We start from the raw sequence: 18,213 nt of genomic DNA, 5'->3' as shown, positions 1-18,213 counted from the left end.
CCAGACTCTACTGAGCGTGGGTGCCATAGAGGTAGTGCCTCCAGACAGACGGGGCAGGGGATTCTATTCCCGTTATTTCCTTATCCCCAAGGCGAAAGGAGGGTTACGTCCTATTCTGGACCTTCGCGAGCTGAACAAATACCTGCTCAAGCCCAAATTTCGCATGGTCACCTTGGGGACCATCATTCCCTCTCTGGATCCGGGGATTGGTTTGCCGCCCTCGACATGAAGGACGCTTACTTCCATGTCGCATTTACCCTCACAGGCGCTTCCTTCGGTTTCTAGTCAACAAAGACCACTACCAGTTCGCGTGTTACCTTCGGACTTGCCACGGCACCGGTGTTTACAAAGTGCATGGCAGTGGTAGCAGCAGCCCTTCGCAGGCGCCAGATCCATGTCTACCCCTATCTGGACGACTGGTTGATTCGGGGGCAGTCGCAGGGGCTAGTACAGCGACAGGTGGCGGAAATCCTGTCCCTCTTTCAACACCTCGGACTGCTTGTCAATGCCGAAGTCTACCCTGCTCCCAGCACAGCGGGTGGAATTCATTGGCGCGATCCTCGACTCTCGGTGGGCGCGCCTGCCTGCGCGTCTCGGCACCTGACAATGGTCTCCTCATCAGGAGCTGGTCAACTTTCCGACCACGACGGTGCAGTCATGCCTCCGCCTCCTCGGTCACATGGCATCGTGTACATATGTCAGCGACTCCACCTCCGTCCGTTCCAGTCGTGGCTGGCGCGCGACCACATCGACATGGTGGTCACGGTCACGACCGACCCTCGAGTCCCTCCGCTGGTGGCTCGACCCAGAGATCGTCTGCGCTGGAGTGCCGTTCCACCCTCCTCGTCCGTCCGCGACGCTGACCACGGACGCCTCGGCACTCGGTTGGGGGGCTCACCTGGGGGACCTTCACACGCAAGGCCTCTGGTCGCCCCAGGAGCTCGCTCTCCACATCAATGTCCGCGAGCGGCGATCCGTTTTGCATGTCACGCCTTCGGACCAACCTGCAAGGCCGCTGGGTGACAGTATTCACGGACAACACAACAGCTCTAGCCTATGTGAACAAGCAGGGCGGAGCTCGTCCCCCTCTGCAAGGAGGCGATCCTCCTCTGGGACTTCTGCGTGACCCACTCCATTCACCTGGGCGTCCTTTCTTCCGGGAGTGCAGAACACGCTAGCCGACCGCCTCAGCAGGTCGTTTCTCTCCACGAGTGGTCCCTCCGTCCCGACGTGGTACACGATTTTCCAGAGGTGGGGGTTTCCCCGGGTCGACCTCTTTGCCTCCAAGGCGAACAGGACGAGTCTCCAGTTCTGCTCGTTACGAGGGCACTCGCCGGGATCTCAGTCCGACGCCTTCATCTATCCGTGGCAGACTCCCCTCCTCTATGCCTTCCCTCCGTTTCCACTAGTGCACCGAGTGCTACAGAAGCTTCGAAGGGATCGAGCCACCATGATACTCTTGGCTCCGGCCTGGCCGCAGCAGCATTGGTACACCCTACTGCTCGAGCTCTCCGTTCGGGAGCCCATCACCCTCCCATTGTGGCGGACCTCATCACACAGGACTTGGCAGACTCCTCCACCCCAATCTGCAATCTCTCCATCTTACAGCCTGGTTCCTGCGTGGTTGACCCACGCAGAGAGGGATGTTCGGCAGCCGTACAGCAGGTCCTGCTTGAAAGTAGAAAGCCTTCCACCCGTACTACATACATGGCAAAATGGAAGAGGTTCGCTGTGGTGTGACCAGCAGGCTCAACCCTTTTGGTACCCATCACTACCATCCTGGACTACCTATGGTACCTTAAGGAGCAGGGTCTGGCGGTTTCCTCTTTGAGAGTCCACCTGTGTCCGCCTTTCGTCCGTCGGCGGAGGGTCGGACCATCTTTGCCAATCCGATGGTCTCCCGCTTCCTGAAGGGCCTCGACCGCTTGTACCCGCCCGTCTCGCCCTGCCCGACCTGGGACCTGAACCTCGTCCTGGCCAGACTCACGGGTCCTCCATTCGAGCCTATGGCCACGTGTTCTCTCCTCTACCTCTCCTATAAGACGGCCTTCCTGCTTGCCATAACATCGGCAAGGAGAGTCTCGAGCTACGAGCATTGACGGTGGGCCCTCCTATACCGTCTTCCACGCGGATAAGGTGCAGCCGCCCTCACCCGGCCTTCCTACCAAAGGTGGTCTCGGCCTTCCACCTTAATCAGGACATCTTCCTCCCGGTCTTCTTCCCGAAGCCCCACGCCCGGAGCAACAGCTCCACACCCTCGGCGTCCGTAGGGCGCTGGCGTTTACATCGACCGACAAGGCCTTTTCGGCGTTCCACCCAGCTCTTCATCGCAGTCGCTGATCGCATGAAAGGCGAGCCAGTCTCTACCCAACGCATTGCCTCCTGGGTGACCCAATGCATCCGGTCATGCTACGAGCTAGCTCACGTGACTCCATGCCGACTCACCGCTCACTCTACGAGCGCAAGCCTCGTCCGCCGCCTTCCTGAGCCATGTCCCCATCCAGGACATCTGCAGAGCGGCTACCTGGTCTTCGGTCCACACCTTCGCCTCCCACTACGCGTTGGTGCAGCAATCTAGAGACGGCCTTCGGCTCCGCGGTTTTACACTCCGCCACGTCTCACTCCGACCACCGCCTAAGGTAAGGCTTGTGATTCACCTAACTGGAATGCATTGGAGCAATCACTCGACGAAGAAAAGACGGTTACTCACCTGTAGTACCTGGTGTTCTTCGGGATGTGTTGCTCAATCCATTCCAGACCCGCCTCCTTCCCCACTGTCGGAGTAGCCGGCAGAAGGAACTGAGGCGGACGGGCGGCTGGGGTATATATTTAGCGCCATAGCGGCGCCACTCCAGGGCGCCCAGCCGCCCGCCCGGGGGCTGGGAAAAAGTTCCGGAGAAGCCGTGCACGCGCGGCGCGCACACCTAACTGGAATGGATTGGAGCAACACATCTCGAAGAACACCAGTTACTACAGGTGAGTAACCGTCTTTTCCATGGTTCTGGATCACTGCACTGACAATGGACGAGTATGGAAAAAGATAAAGGAGAGAGTTCGTGAGCAGGACAATCTCTAACCTAAAGACTCAAATATATGCAACTCATGTTCATGATGGCTTTTTTTTTCTTCCCCTCCTAGTAACACAATTTCTAGAACCAAATATGATTGACTGAGATGATGTTAAATGAGGTCTGGAGGGAAGGATTTCTGTAATGTTTAGCTGGTAAATGAAAAGATGCATTTTTTTTCTCCTCAAAAAGCCTGATGCTACATCAAATCAATGGGTGTCATGCCATGAGTGGGAGCAGGATTAGACTCCCAGGTGGAAGGAACAATTTTCTGCTAGACATTTATTCTCTCTCTTATTTATGTAACATTCTTGTTAGGTTAAAGTTTCTCCTCCTTGGCCCCAAAATGAAAGCCTTTATAAGGAGTCTGTAAAATTAGCAGAGCATTTTTAAAATTTAGTGAGGTGAACATCAAAAATAAATACATAGGTTACTTAGGAATTGAGAGTTTAAAAATAAAAGGAGGGGTAGTATGGCTGGGGGGAAGGGCTGGGTCACTTTCTTTTTTATTTTTTTTAAAATGTTCAGACATGCCCCAGACTCATATCTTGCTGACACCAAGTGCCTTTGTGCTGCTGGACTGAAAATAGGAATACAAGGTTCTTTCAAACAGCTTGTTAGCCCAAGTAGCATGTGTGGACATTTCAGACATTCACAGACGTGTGAACTGACCATTAATAATCAGAATGCCCCCCAAAGAGCAGGAGACTGGAAGGGATAGATGGACAAACTTCCATTATGATGCATTGGGCACTGAAGCACATGGGGTCAGCTTGTGCCTCAGAGTTAAATATTTATATTGCACATATGCAGTTGGGTCAGGGTTCTCTAGCCACAGATTCAGGTGGCCTCCCTGCTCTGCAGCACTTTCCTTATGGGCCTGGCAACTGTGAGAAGAGGCCCACTCACACTTTTGCAGTTCATGCCAGGGTGAGGTGCTAAAATTCTGAGGCGAGTACATAGCCTCTTCTCAGTACTCCTGAATTCTGACTCATTTCTCCTTTTCCCTGCCTCTCTTTTGGTGGTGCCAGGTCAGCTAAGGCCTAATATGACACTATAATCTGCCACTTCCAGTGCCAGCTATTAATAATAAGTCTCTTAGAGCCTTTCATTAGAGGATCTCAGGCCTGTAAAAACACTACTGAGGCCTTGCTGCCCCCTAGTGCAGTAGGTTAGACTTATTCATCTTCCTCCTTTCAGATGATGAGGAAAGAAGTGAAATGACATCCCACAGGTCACCCAATGGATCTGGTTAAGAGTGAAAAACGTAACTCCAGTCTCCCAATTCTCTGTGCTGCCCAGGAGACCATGCTCCTTATTAGCTTCCTTTTGTATTCAACCTGAGATCCACCTGGCTTCTTGTTCCCATCTATAGGATCCAGCATAGATACTTCTTAAAATATGGTTTTTAAGATCTGTGGAAGTAATCCTGCCGTGGGGTGGGGCTGCAGCAGTCTGGAAGGCCTGCCTTTCTCAGACTCTGGGCCAGCAGAGGCCAGCTGTGTTGAGCCTGTGTGGCTGCTCTGTCTCCTAGATTAAGGGGAGAGCTTGTTGGGAAGACGGGGGTGTTGGCTCAGTGATTCATGCATTCTAGCAGGCTCGCAATAGGCAGAGTGGGGACGGTGCGGGGGGGAAGAGGCTAACTAAACATAAAGGAGAGGGGAAAATGTGAGGAGGTGCCAAAGACCTGGCACCAGTCTTTCCTCTCTCTGGTCCCATGTCCACTCCTTGTTCTCCTGCCAGCTGAGGCCAGTTTTGCAACTTCTATGCTGCTGGAGTGCTAATTTGGTTAGTCAAAGAATCCATTTTGCTGTACTTCCCATAGCTAGATGGCCAGTGGCTTTACCAGGAGAGCATCCACAAATCTAAGAAGTGAACCTAGCGCACCCTGTGGACTATGGAAACTAGGATTGCAGATCAGGTGCTAGAACTGCAGGTGGGAATGTGGGCTTCCATTGCTTAGATGCTCTCTCTGAGAGGACACAAGGTTTGGCCCTGTTATAATTCCCATTCTTTGAACCAAGGAGCTGCAGGTAACCACTGGCTCACTGGCATCATGTCTTGTAGTTCAATTCAAAGTGGCGCCTCATGTGAGTTGTAGTCTGGGTGCTTTGTTCCCCTTCTCCTCTAAAGGGTGGCTCCCTCATCGGACCCATCTTCCATGATGTAGCATTTTCTCCCATCTTGGTGAGGGGATACTAGGCATGCTTGCCCGTGGTGCATCATGGTAGATGTAGTCTGGCCAGGGAGCCCAGCCCATATAGGAGAATGGTGGGAACATAAGGTACCTGGACTACAACTCTCATGAGGCACCATGATACCATTTTGAATTTAAAACAGGTTGGGGTTTGGCTAAAAATTTTTGTGGGATGGAGGGGAGAAAACTATTTTTGACCAGCTCTAGCTGTGATGCATTTACTTATAGATGCTGAACATATTGCTACTAAATTCTGGATCTGCCTAAATCTCTTAAGAATCCCTTTCGTGGGATTTGCATAGCAACTGATTAAGGGCTATGCCTGTGCAATCTGTGGGAAACTTTACATAAGGTTAGCCTATACTGTAGTGCATCTGGTGAAGATGCTCTATGCCGATGGGGGAGAGAGCTCTCCTGTTGGCATAAGAAAACCACCTCTTCTCCTGCTGACATAGTGCTGTCCACACCAGCACTTCGGTTGGTGTAACTTACATCGCTCAGGGCAGTGGCTTATTCACACCCCTGAGGGACATAAGTTACACTGACATAACCTGTAGTGTAGACAAGCCCATAGTGTGAAAACCATCAGTAGTTTTACAGCACTAAGTTGTTGGGGAAGAGAAGAATCCTGCCACACTGAATGAAATCCTAGAACACTAATGTTTTAGAAGTACGCAGTCTGCCTTTATACAGCACATGAGGTTGCCTCCTGTGTTCGACCGCACACATGGCACAAAGAAAGTGAGTTTGTAAAGCTGCCTGCTTGGAGCTGGGCAGGAAACAGTTTTCCTGTCCTGTGAAAATTTTCAAGATGTTGGAAAAAAATGTTCCTGTCCCAATTTGGGACAAAGTCAAAATCTCAAATTTTTGCAAACCATAGATCTGGGGGAAAAAAAATCCGTTTGGGTCAATCAAAACATTTCATTTCAGTTTCAACCTCTTTTTTTTTCCTCATCACTATAATTAGCGTAAATTTCAAAATGAAGAGCTGTTTTGAACTGGAATTATTCATTTAGAAAATGTGAAAACTTTCTGACTTTCACGCTTCTGTTTTTCAAAGCTTTTCAGTTGAAAAATGTGTCAAAAACAGACTTTTGTCTGTGAACTGTTTTGAAGAATCAGCATTTTCTGATGAAAATATTTTTGCTGGAAAATTCCTGACCAGCTCTAGCGCTTGCTTCCATTGCCGCCTTGAAGAAAAGCTATCATTATGGAGTAGTCATTGTCTGCCTGCCTATTCTCTGTTCTTTGTTTTGTTTTTGTTACTGATCAGCGAACTCCAGTTGCACTGAGTGGGATCTGCATGTGCTGTAGCTTTTATGAAAGATTCAGCAGCAAATGCAGAAAGCTCATTTCTGCCACTTTGCTTATTGTTGTATGAGCTTTATTGGGAAACATTAAATTCTTAAATAGGGAAACACACCAGAAATCGTGGAAGCTCTGTTTAGAGCAAATGCTTTTTATTTATTTGTTTCTGTCTTGGTCAGTTTTGTTTTTTGTCCTGCTCAGATTCTAATCTAATCTGATCTAGAGGTGGCTGCATTTTAGAGATGGGTGAAGAGATCGGTATATAAAATGTGTGGCTTTTTGAAATAAAGATTTTGGATTTTTCAGGCTGAAAAGTGATTCTGTAAAATGTAACAATTATCTTAATATTCTCCTGTATTTTATTTAATATGCTAGAATACAAGCTACTCTCCCTTCAGTCGCCTTCCGCTGGAATGAGCTGTTAGGGCTTAAAAAGTGTTCTAGGGAAAGAAACCCATGTAATCTGCTCCTCTGGGAGCAGCCAGAGGCTTTCCAGGTTTGTCTTTAATACCTGCATGGTTAAATTATTCTCAGCGAGGACATTAACATCTCTCAAGGTTTTAAGAAGCTGCTATCCAGGCTGGCACTGTTTGGTTTAGTTACACTTAAATTCATGGCGCAGAGCTCTCAGTCAAGTTGCTTTTCTGTCGGGCCTAAAAAAACCCAGATGTAATCAAAGGAATGTAGTTTGTATTGAGTCTTTTTGTTTTGTTGAATCTCTGCTGTCTTTTTGAATAGGGGGCTGCATTCTCAATATTTAAACTCCCTGAAGTCCTCAGGGTTGCTGCATCTTCACACCCTAAAGCCCCTGCGGCTGCTGTCCGGAGTCATTTTGGTATTCTCTAACCGCGATGTGGTTGAAGGAATCGGTACCTGGGCTGGGGCTCCATTATATTGCTTTTCCTCGGAGTCCCTGTGACTTTTGCCTGTATCCAGCCCTGTTGTCAGTCTGACCCCCCCTGACGTCCCAGGTCTGCTCAGAACTAACACTGCATTATCTGTTATATGCAGTAAGTCTTTTCAAACAACGTTTTTTAGGCCACTCTCTTTCATCAGATGTCACTTAGTGGCAGCACACTGGCTTTGCAATAAACTGAATTTCCTGCCCATCTTTTTGTTTGGCAGAGACCATCAGATGTAGAAATCAAAACTGTGGAGGCGCCAGAATTTGCTTTTTTTTTTTTTTTTTAATTTTAAGGATGTTTGGGAGGTGGCAGGGCTAGACTATGGAGCTCTCTTTGTGGTGTGAGCAAAGCAGACAGCTTTTTGGAAGATCAGTCATATGTATCCACTGTCTGCAGACAGACTTCCTTCTGTGGCTCTTTTTTGGGTTTGCTTAGTGCAGCACTTTTTAAAATCCCACTCCCTCTGTAAACACTGGAATACAAGTGCAGCCTGTGGCAATCCTGACCACCCATCCAGGCTCTCCTGATGAGAGATGGAGACTCTCTGGTTGCTAAGGCAAGGAATTAAAGGGGGTCTGGGTTAGTGAGTCAATCACGTCCTCAGTGGAACCGTTAAGTCATCGTAGGGCTGGGAAAAAACACACAGAATTAAAAAACATAACTGGGACTCCTGCATGTGAAACTCTCAAATGTCTCAGATTGAGCAAGAGATTTAGGAAAAAAATTGCAGCTGGAGCAGCCCAAGGGGCTTACATCTTTTGGATGGACTCACACAGGAACTTGCCTGGTTTGTGTTGCAAATTAGGGAATTCCCGCTGTTAGGGTCTTGTTTTATCAGCAGTCTTTGTGAGAGAGCAACTGAACACAGAGTTTAAGGTTAAGGGAATAGTCACAAATCTGGAGCATCTCTCTCACCTGGAGAGGATGCTTCTTACGGTCCTACTAGTTAAACCTCCAGGCCTGATTGCTTTTTACACCCATGCAACTCCATTGACTTCTGTGGAGTTATTCCCGACTTAACACCCACGTGAAGTCAGAATCAGCCCCTCTGTTTCTTGTCACATCACCAGCCAATGTGAGGATACAGGGCTTCTTTTGTAACTGTCTTGCTCTTTTAGTGGTTGGCGGGTTGGGAAGAGGAGACTGATGCAACTGTTGTCGCTGGCCAGCTGTGCTCCTCTAGCCTAATTGATAGAACTGCTGCTTCTCAGATCCGGAAGATCTGGGGCTCAACCTCCCCCCTCCCCCACCAGGAAGTCTGATGTGCTCAATAGCTGCTGTGTCTCTGCACACTTGGGTCTGCCATCAGGGTAAAGCTGTAAATAATGAATTTAGGGGAAAGAATGTGGGCCAGCCTTGATATGCATTGGAGTAGGGACGATGTTTGACAGGGCAGAGAAATGGGATGGAGATGGGAGAATGATGAAGTTTCTGGAAAGAAAATGGAGCGGTTGCCCCTCCTAAGGGATTCTGACATGCGTGTGGCTAGCAGTTAAGTGTTTTGTTTAGAAGTGTTTGTGGGAGTGAGAAGACTCGGGGCTTGTCCACGTGGGGACACTTGGACATGGATGCTGGAACAATTTGTATGGTAAATGTTTGTGTGTGGGAGGGGAAGCGGGGCTGAGAGCCATTGAGCCAAACTGTAAACCTTGAATCTGATCGAAACTACTTCAAGCCAGGGGGTGCGACAGCACCTGTAGTTCCAGCACGTATGCACTTGGGAAAGTTGAGATGCATCATTTAAACATGTGAGGTCAATGCATATCAGTTAAACCCCTGTGCTGATGCTTTCATTCAGGAGAAAAGTGGTCTTAGCTCACTATGACTGTGTGTATGTGTAAACAGTCTCACTGTTCACTTTGACCTGAGATCTGATCTAAGGGTGGCCTCCTGTTTCAAATACAGGATCAGAAGTAAGGACTCATGAGTAAGGCTATGATTATGTCATGTCATGGAAGTCACGGAATCTCTGACTTCCAGAGACCTCAATGACATTTTCTGTTTCAGCCCCTGGGGCAGGGGAATGAAGCTGGCAGCCAGCGGGGCCACGGCAGGGTTCCAGTGACGGGTGACAGCCTCCTCAGGGTCCCCCTGCAAGGTTCCAGTGACGGGTGACAGCTTCCTCAGGGTCCCCCTGCAAGGTTCCAGTGACGGGTGACAGCCTCCTCAGGGTCCCCCTGCAAGGTTCCAGTGACGGCTGACAGCTTCCTCAGGGTTCCAGTGACGGGTGACAGCATCGTGGGGTGGGGGTGGTGTCCCCACAGCTCCCAGCCACCAAGGTGGCAGAAGAAACCATGGAGCTGCAACAGCAAAAGTCACAGACAGGTCACAGCTTCCGTGAAGTTTTGTTTATAGCCCATGATCTATCCGTGACTTTTCCTAAAAACAACCATGACAAAATCTTAGCCTTACTCATGGGTTCTGTTTCCAATTTTGTCCCAGATTCCCTGAGATCTTGCACCCCAAGTCATAGCCCTGCTTGGTGCCTCAGTTTCCCTGTATGTAAAAGAGGAAGAATACTTAGAGCCAGTCAGATAATTTCAATAATGGAAACTCTGTTTCATGATTTCCTTCCCCTAAATCAGAGGTTCTCAAACCGTGGTCCGTGAGCTCTATTCAGGTGGTCCACGGATAGTTCCCTCTAAGGTGCATGCCTGTGCGGCGGCACACAAGAAAATGAAGGGCCGCCCACCTAATTAGTGGAGCCATGCAGGTGTGGCTCCACTAATTAGCTGTCTGGACCCTGGAGAAGACACACATGTAAGGTGAGGTGGTGGCCTTGGGGGGAATAGAGAGTAGGTGGGAGGGGTGAGAAGAGGGGGTGGGGGGAATTTGGGACATGGCAAGGCCAGGGAAAGAGGCGACTTTCCACAGCTCCAGGGCTATGGCTGCAGGGAAGAGATGGCCCTCCTTCCCAGCCTCAGCTCTGTGGGTGCTGTGGTGAGAGAGATACCCCCCTCCTTCCCAGCTCCAACCCGGGGGCTGCTGTGGTGGGAGGGAGAGGGCACATCCATGACATTAGAAAGGTAAGACTAGTGATATTAAAATATGAGTTGTGCTTTTATTTGTAGACCAAAAAACATTCATTATTAAGGGGTTTTTTTATATAGCGCTTTTATCCAAAGCGCTTTACAATAGTTAGCTTAACGGTACAACAACATTTGGAAAGATCATTAAGTGGTCTGCTGAGACCCTCAGCACTTTTCAGTTGGTCCATGGAAAAAAAAGTTTGAGAATCACTGCCCTAAATTATTCTGAGGGAAGAGCGTCTACTTCATTTGTGCCTTTTAAAAATGCTTTGAGATCCTTGTGTTATTGCCACTAATACTGCTGCTGTCATGGACAATTAAAGTAAGTTGAGCTTCTGCTCATGAGTCTTTGGTTCAAGTGCCTGACAGGGCCAGACTATTGATTTTTTTTTTTCTACATTGAGAGGTGCAGTTCTTTCCTATTTGGGTAGCACTGAGACTGTTTCACTCAAGGAAATACTTGGTGACAGAATGGTGTTGGGGAAAGGAAACAAACCAGACTGGAAGTATCTAACTTCCGGTACCTTGCTGCTCTGCTCCCATACACCTCATCCAGCAAGAGTCATTTTCCATGGCTTGGATGCTGTGATGAATTATGCATGGATTATTGATTGGTTATTCCAAGTGCAATGTTTTTAATGCCTGTAATGAGCATGTGTGTGTATAGCCCCATTTGTATTCAATACCCATTTGTACAGTCTGGGACCTGCACGCAGTGCTCGGTTCCATCTGGAAGCTGCGGCGCAATTACCAGAAGTTAAATGGAGGATGGATTAATAACTTACTGTAAAGAGAATTATGGCTTCCAGGACTTATGCTCCAGCATCCCCCAAACCAAACATAAAAGCTATAAATTCAAATTACCCAAGAAACTTAAAAAAAAAAAAAAAAAAAAAGGGGGGGGGGGGAGAGAGAGAGAGGCAGAGAAACCAGCAGCTCTGAAAGGAGGCTGTATTAATGGCCCTCTGCTGCATGATTGGCTGGGAGCAGATGGAGTACTTGTTTCTCAGAATCATGAGTACTCTAGGATTCTCCAAGTGCTGAAGTTACTCTCTTCACATATATAAATGGGACATGCCTCACAAAGGGAGCGGTAACATGCAGTGTTTTTGGACTAGGTACTTGTGCCTAAATTCTCAAAAGAGACTAGTGATTCTGGGTGTCTCCATTTCTGGGTGCTTAACTTGATACCTTAGTGGGGGGTGGATTTTTCAGAAAGTGCTGAGCACCTACCTTCTGAAAATTGGGTCTTCCTAAGGGGTCCCATGTTGGGCACCCAAAATTGTTAGTTGCTTTTGAAAACGTAGACCTCTAGCTTTTTAAAAAAAAATCTTTTAAATGTGTTCTCTTGATGTATTTGCTTTGTGATCATCTATTGCTGCTGCAGCTTCTTGCCAACCTGTCTCCTGGCCTGATCTGGAGGATGAGAGTTCTTCCATGTCTGCTTCTGTGACCCTTTCAGTCTTTGGTCTCTTTGCTGCAGTTGTTAGATGAGGGATTGCATTGATGGCCTGTCTGATTAGGAGATCCCATTAAAAACCAGACTGAGGCTCGAACAGCTGTTGGCTGGTCCTAACCTGTCATCACTCCTATAGTCAGTCACCCTAAAGGTGAGTGAAAGCCTGAGCACTGGTAACTTGTCATTACTTTAGGTTTCAGGCCTGGGTGCCAAATGAGGAGCTTCCTGGCCCACCTTTTGTGGCTGAGACATTTGGTGGTAGTCACCCTCTTATCTTTTTTGAAGCCTTTGTCTGTTTGTGGGTAGCCCAGGTGAATGCTGATGGCAGTGCTGGAGGCTGTCATCTCTTGGTTGTTGAGGTTGAGTGGCTTTGGCAGACATTTTTGAGGTTTCTACTAAAGGAATTTGCATGTGCATTAGCTGTGGGAGTCTCTGATGCTGTAAAATAGAAGCTCCTTGCTCGGCTGCTGTTGAAGATGTGTGGTGTCCAAGTCTCAGACTTAGAATGGAAGGGGGAAAGGGGGAGGCTTGTATGACTTCACCTCTCCCTCCCCCTACTCCCCATTGAGTTCTGCCAGTGGGGTATGAAATCACCACTTCTAGATCTGGAGAATGTGCATCTGTGCATTTTTTCCAGCTCTCTACTAGAGTGGTTGGGCTCAGCTTGTGCACGCACATGCCACCGGAATGGGAGGCCTGATTCCTAGATAGTACAGGTACCCTTCTGGGAAGCACTGCAAAATCTGAGTCATGTGGAAAGAACTGAACAAAACACAAGCATCCGAAAGAATAATTCAGTGGAATACAGGGGCAAGGAGGAGGCGCAGGGATTGCAAGTTTATATTATTAATCACTTCTCATGTATATTGTAGTAGTGATGCCCAGAGGGGCCTCCACTTCACACACATTGAGACCAACTCTACCCTGAGGAGCATATAATGCAAGTTGCTCTTTCACCTAGTAAGAGGGCAAAGACACTAGGACAGAACCTCTTCCACAGCACAGCCCCTTTACATTGCTCTGGGCATGAAGAGGCCATATACCTGCCCTCACCAGGCAGCTAAGGATCCTCTCAGCATTGGGGAATCTCCCTGGTGGATCCAGGGTTGGCAGATTCAGCCCGGGAAGAGACTGTAGGAGGAAAAGTAATGTGAAGATGCGTAGTGTGCGGATCCATGCCGCAAGTGCAGCAAAGGCAGCCTCCCGATGGCTTTTCTGGGGCTTGAAGACTGTGGGAACCTCTGGCTCGTGGATTTTATTTGTATGGGACTTAAGGGGTTGGGAAAGTGTCTGTCAAAGTTGGGCAGACCCAGATGTTAATTTTTGGCCTTGATGTTTTGCCCGTGTATTTCCAGAGATTGCAACACAGGCCCTTGCACTAGGCCACTTCTGCTGAAGGGCACGAACACTTTCCTTACAGCTGGGCTGGCTAGTTAGAGCAGCTACTGCTTCCTTAGGTATATGGTGTCTTACGACTTCATAGGAAATTCCTTCTACAGCGGAGGCTGCTGCCAGAGTTTGTAGCTTTCTTCTCTAACCTCCGTTACCTCCTTTTTGTCTATTGCTGAGCAATGCTTAAAGTTTCCCATCAGTTTTCACAGTCCTGCCTAAATGAGGTTGGAGAGAAAGGTACCGCTCTAATAACTGATAAATTGCGCTCTTTGGATACACCTCTGATCAGAGCCTTGCGTAAACATCAGCCTCTGATTGTTTTAAATGATCGTTGTGTTTGTACAGTGCGTAGTACAATGCGGTCCTTGTAGCAAGTACTGAAATAATAATAATTTGGATGTGATACTGCTCATCACCCACAAAATGGCCAAAACTATCTTGTCTTCCTGTTTGCAGAGCTGCTGTGCTTTCACTGTATTTCTTCATAAGCAGTCATGATGGACAGAGGATGCCTGTGAAGGGTAGGAGAAAAGACTAAATATCTGTAGAATCTGGGGGTACGTCTACACTACGGGATTATTCCGAATTTACAGAAACCGGTTTAGTAAAACAGATTGTATAAAATCGAGTGCACGCGGCCACACTAAGCACATTAATTCGGTGGTGTGCGTCCACGGTCCGAGGCTAGCGTCGATTTCTGGAGCGTTGCACTGTGGGTAGCTATTCCGTAGCTATCCCATAGTTCCCGCAGCCTCCCCCGCCCCTTGGAATTCTGGGTTGAGTTCCCAATGGCTGATGGGGGAAAAAATCATTGCCGCGGGTGATTCTGGGTACAGCCTCACCCCTCCCTCCCTGAAAGCAGCAGACAACCGTTTCACGCCTTTTTTCCTGGGTGAACTGTGCAGACGCCATAGCACAGCAAGCATGGACCCTGCTCAGCTCAATACTGCAATCATGGATGTTTTAAACACCTCGTGCACTCTCGTGCAATATATGGTGAACCAGGACCTTCAAACCGAGGCGAGGAGGAGGCGGATATGGCAGCGCGGCGATGACAGTGATGAGGACGTAGACACAGAATTCTCTCAAACCGCGGGCCCCTGCGCTTTGGAGATCCTGATGGTAATGGGGCAGATTCTATCCATTGAACGCCGATTTTGGGCCTGGGAAACAAGCACTGACTGGTGGGACCACATAGTGTTGCAGGTGTGGGACGATTCCCAGTGGCTGCGAAACTTTCGCATGCGTAAGGGCACTTTCATGGAACTTTGTGACTTGCTTGCCCCTGCCCTGAAACGCCATAATACCAAGATGAGAGCAGCCCTCACAGTAGAGAAGCGAGTGGCGATAGCCCTGTGGAAGCTTGCAACGCCAGACAGCTACCGGTCAGTCGGGAATCAATTTGGAGTTGGAAAATCTACTGTGGGGGCTGCTGTGATGCAAGTAGCCAAAGCAATCACTAAGCTGCTGCTACGAAAGGTTATGACTCTGGGAAATGTGCAGGCCATAGTGGATGGCTTTGCTGCACTGAGATTCCCTAACTGTGGGGGAGCGATAGATGGAACCTATATCCCTATCTTGGCACCAGAGCGCCAGGGCACCCAGTACGTAAACCGGAAGGGGTACTTTTCAGTGGTGCTGCAAGCACTGGTGGATCACAAGGGACGTTTCACCAACATCCACGTGGGATGGCCAGGGAGGGTTCATGACGCTCGCGTCTTCAGAAGCACTACTCTGTTTAAACAGCTGCAGCAAGGGAATTACTTCCCAGACCAGAAAATAACAGTTGGGGATGTTGAAATGCCTGTCGTTATCCTGGGGGACCCAGCCTACCCCTTGATGCCATGGCTCATGAAGCCATACACAGGCAGCCTGGACAGTGGTCAGGATCTGTTCAACTACAGGCTGAGCAAGTGCAGAATGGTGGTAGAATGTGCATTTGGCCGTTTAAAGGTGCGCTGGCGCACATTACTGACTCGCTCAGACCTCAGCCAAACCAATGTCCCCTATGTTATTTCTGCTTGCTGTATTCTCCACAATCTCTGTGAGAGTAAGGGGGAGACCTTTATGGCGGGGTGGGAGGCTGAGGCAAATCATCTGGCCGCTGATTACGTGCAGCCAGACACCAGGGAGATTAGAAGAGCACACCAGGAAGCGGTGCGCATCAGAGAAGCTTTGAAAACAAGCTTCATCACTGGCCAGGGTAGGGTGTGACTGCTGTGTTTGTTTCCCCTTGATGAACCCCCACCCCCCTTGATTGACTCATTCCCTGTAAGCAACCCACCCTCCCCCTTCGAGTACAGCTTACTTATGCAAATAAAGACACTCTCATTTAAAAATCATGTATTCTTTATTAATTCATTATAAAAAGAGGGAGAGAAGTAAGGGTGTGGTTTGGGAGGAGGATAGGAGGGATGGAGAAGGCCACTTAAAAAATTTCACAGTAATGACAGCCTTCTGGTTGGGCTGTCCACGGGGGTGGAGTGGGCCGGTGCATGGAGCCTCCCCCCACGCGTTCTTACATGTCTGGGTGAGGAGGATGTGGAACATGAGGGTTGAGGGTGGTTATACAGGGGCTGCAGCGGCACTCTGTGATCCTGCTGCCGTTCCTGAAGCTCCACCAGACGCCGGAGCATGTCAGTTTGATCACGCAACAGCCCCAGAGTTGCATCCTGTCACCGCTGATTTTCCTGCCGGTCTTCCTGCCGCCACCTCTCATCTCGGGTGTCTCTCCTGTCCTCACGTTCACTGGCATCTTTCCTGTAATTTGATACCACGTCCTTCCACTCATTCAGATGTGCTCTTTCCTTGCGTGTAACTTCCATAATATCCGAGAACATTTCATCTCGCGTCTTCTTTTTCCTCCGCCTTATCTGGGCTAGCCTTTGGGATGGAGCAGGGAGGCTTGAAAAATTTGCAGCTGCATGAGGGAGAGAAGTATTTAAAAAGATACATTTTTCAGAACAATGGTTATACTCATTCACAGTGAATAGCACTATTCACCTTACATAGCACATGTGATTTCCCTACAAGGTCGCATTTTTCATCTTAATACTGAGTGCCTGCAGCTCTGGGGTTACAGATCTCACAGACACAGGTCCGGACATCAGAATTCAGCTTGCATGCGGCCATGGTAAGCCACTGTCTTTCGGCTTCTGCAGTGATTTACCCCTCCCCCCAACGCCTGGCTAATACCATGCTAGCTCCTGCTAATCAACACCTCTCCCCACTGCGTGGCTGGTAGCTTGGGGAAGATCCCCGCTGACCAAACACGAAAAAGATCATCGGCATTTCACTCCTCCCCTCCCCCCGCTTGGCTACGTGCAGGAAAGGATTTTTTTTTAAGCTGCTGCAGTCCACAAACCCAGTAGGAAAATGGCCATCCCCGTTACTTAAATTCCTGATTTTCAACCAGGTTACCCTGAACGATATCACTTTGCTGAGGATAACACAGCGAGATAAAGAACGGATGCTTCTTGAATGCCAGCAATCACCGGGACCATATGCAGCTATGCTTTGCCATGCAATGATACCTGATTACTTGCTACATGCATGGCGTGGTAAAGTGTCTTACCATGGTGGACGGAACAAGGCTGCCTTGCCCAGAAACCTTCTGCAAAGGCTTCTGGAGTACCTCCAGGAGCGCTTCATCGAGATGTCCCTGGAGGATTTCCGCTCAATCCCCAGACATGTTAACAAACTTTTCTAAGTAACTATACTGTCTGCGAATGCATCCCAAGTCCTCAGGGCAAATCAATCATTAAAAAACGCTTGCTTAAAAAACAATGTTTGATATTTGCAAAGGTACACTCACCAGAGCTCCCTTCCAGGGCGTCATTGTCTGGGGTAGTGACTTGGGAGGGTAATTCCGTCAGGGTGAGAAAAAGCTCCTGGCTGTTGGGGCTCACGGAGTTCTGTGTGCTGTCTGCTAGCTCGTCCTCCTCTTCTTCATCGTCATCTTCCCCATCCACATAATCCTCAGCCATGGCAGAGATTACAACCCCCACCTCGGAATCCACGGACAGGGGTGGGGTACTTGTGGCGCAGCCCCCTAAAATTGCATGCAGCTCAGCGTAGAAACGGCATGTTTTTGGCCCTGCCCTGGACCTTCTGTTTGCTTCTTTGGTTTTCTGGTAGGCTTGTCTGAGCTCCTTAACTTTCACTCTGCTCTGCAGTGAGTCCCTGCTGTGGCATTTATCCGTCATAGCCTTAGAAATTCTTTCAAATACTTTTTCATTTTGTCTTTTGGAACGCAGTTCTGTTAGCACTGAATCCTCTCCCCATATAGCGATCAGATCCAGTACCTCCCGTGCAGTCCATGCTGGGGCTCTTTTTCGATTCTCAGGAGACTGCATTGTTACCTGTGCAGATGAGCTGTGCATGGCCACCTGTGCTGATAAGCTCTCCACGCTGGGGAAGCAGGAAATGAATTTCAAAAGTTCGCGGGGCTTTTCCTGTCTACCTGGCCAGTGCATCAGAGTTCAGAATGCTGTCCAGAGCGGTCAGTGGTGCACTGTGGGATAACGCCCGGGGGCCAATACCATCAATTTGCGGCCACACTAACCCTATTCCGATATGTTAATCCCGATATTAGCGCTACTCCTCTCGTCGGGGAGGAGTACAGAAACTGATTTAAAGAGCCATTAAAATCGATATAAGGGGCCTCTTAGTGTGGACGAGTGTGGCGTTAAATCGGTTTAATGCTCCTAAAACCGGTTTAAACGCGTAGTGTAGACCAGGCCTGAGCCATTGCCAAATGTCATTCACTCCCACAGAGTGTCTGCTTGACAGATGCTTGCGAGGCTGCTGGCCCTGGGAATGGGGAGTCTCTTGCCCTGCAGGCAGTCATTTGCAC

General features: G+C 48.9%; 1 protein-coding gene across 12 annotated transcripts in view; it reads left to right on the top strand.

Annotated features, from left to right (window-relative positions):
• Positions 1-18,213, top strand: part of SH3PXD2B (SH3 and PX domains 2B) — a 130,101-nt gene that overhangs the window by 39,466 nt on the left and 72,422 nt on the right. The window contains exon 1 of one of the 12 annotated variants that reach the window (XM_039485405.1): positions 13,850-13,879. The exons of the other annotated variants lie outside the window; for them this stretch is intronic. The gene's annotated coding sequence lies outside the window, so the exon portion shown is untranslated. Of the gene's footprint in view, positions 1-13,849; positions 13,880-18,213 lie in introns of those variants that run through there. 12 annotated transcript variants of the gene reach the window in all.

This window comes from Mauremys reevesii, linkage group 8 (genome assembly GCF_016161935.1).
Source record: "Mauremys reevesii isolate NIE-2019 linkage group 8, ASM1616193v1, whole genome shotgun sequence".
NCBI lineage: Eukaryota > Metazoa > Chordata > Testudines > Geoemydidae > Mauremys > Mauremys reevesii.
This window is presented reverse-complemented; position numbering and strand designations above follow the sequence as displayed.